Genomic DNA, 1,026 nt, shown 5'->3' on the forward strand with positions numbered 1-1,026 from the left:
CAGGAGCCTCAGAGTCAGCAGCTCTTACACCCCCCACTGAGCTCTCTGGTCAGGTGTCCTAGCGCCGGAAGCCTCCTGTTTAGATCCTAAAATAGCATTTTTGCACCGGGCGGGGGGGGCTGAAATTTTGGACTGGACAGTGTAGCTCTACCGTTATTTTATTGAATTGCTTCAAAACAGCAAGTCAAGAAAGTCTCCTAAGTGCCAGGCTCTCTGCCATGGAAACAGCTGCCGCTTCTCTCCAGGAGTCTGTGAGTTCCACCCAGCAACGTACAAACCTCTGAACTGAAGGGGGGTCAGACAGTGATGGTAACACAAATCTTCTGACTATTAACCCAAGTCCCTTCCTTCCTTTAACCCAGGACGTGCCAGTCAACTGTTAGCCATGGTGTTATCTTCATTTTAAAATACCTCTCAGGACATTTAACAGAGGACGTGAAACCCCCTCCCCCAAATGGCTCCCTGTTGAGGCGTTGTACCGTACCTGCCCCTGGAGACTGTCTGGTTTTATATCCTTTGAGCTTTTTCTCTTCAAACCCCTTATCCCAATTTCTGGGCCAACCTCCACATTTCAGAGTTTAGAATTTACTCTCATCACCCTCGTATGGCACTTTCCATGTGAATTAGACAAAGTGAGGGGGGGAAGCTCCATGGCTAATGAAAACCGATGCTTTGGGTGAGGCCTGAACTCATAACCCCAGCAGTGCGCCTCCCTCACCAGCCAGGTGTACCCCTGTAGGTGCTTCATAGACAAACTTTGGAAGTAGGATAGTTACCTGTGTCTGTGATTAACCACTTGGGTGACTTAATTGAGAGGCTGATTGTTCAAACCCAAGTGAAGATGGAGGTAGTTTCTTTTTAGTGATGAGACTCCAGTACATTTTAACAGGCAGTAAAATGCCTCAATTCTGGTCTAGCCTCATTGGGCAAGCATAAGTGCCACTTTTGCCAGGTGCATTGGTGGTATAGTGGTGAGCATAGCTACCTTCCAAGCAGTTAATCTGGGTTCAATTCCCAGCCAATGCA

At 48.0% G+C, this 1,026-nt stretch overlaps 1 non-coding gene across 1 annotated transcript; it reads left to right on the plus strand.

Annotated features, from left to right (window-relative positions):
• The first annotated feature begins 954 nt into the window (after positions 1-954).
• On the plus strand, positions 955-1,026 carry TRNAG-UCC. Its single transcript has one exon. It is a non-coding gene; the product is annotated as a tRNA-Gly (tRNA).

Source organism: Mauremys mutica, unplaced genomic scaffold (assembly GCF_020497125.1).
Source record: "Mauremys mutica isolate MM-2020 ecotype Southern unplaced genomic scaffold, ASM2049712v1 Super-Scaffold_100101, whole genome shotgun sequence".
Taxonomy (NCBI): domain Eukaryota; kingdom Metazoa; phylum Chordata; order Testudines; family Geoemydidae; genus Mauremys; species Mauremys mutica.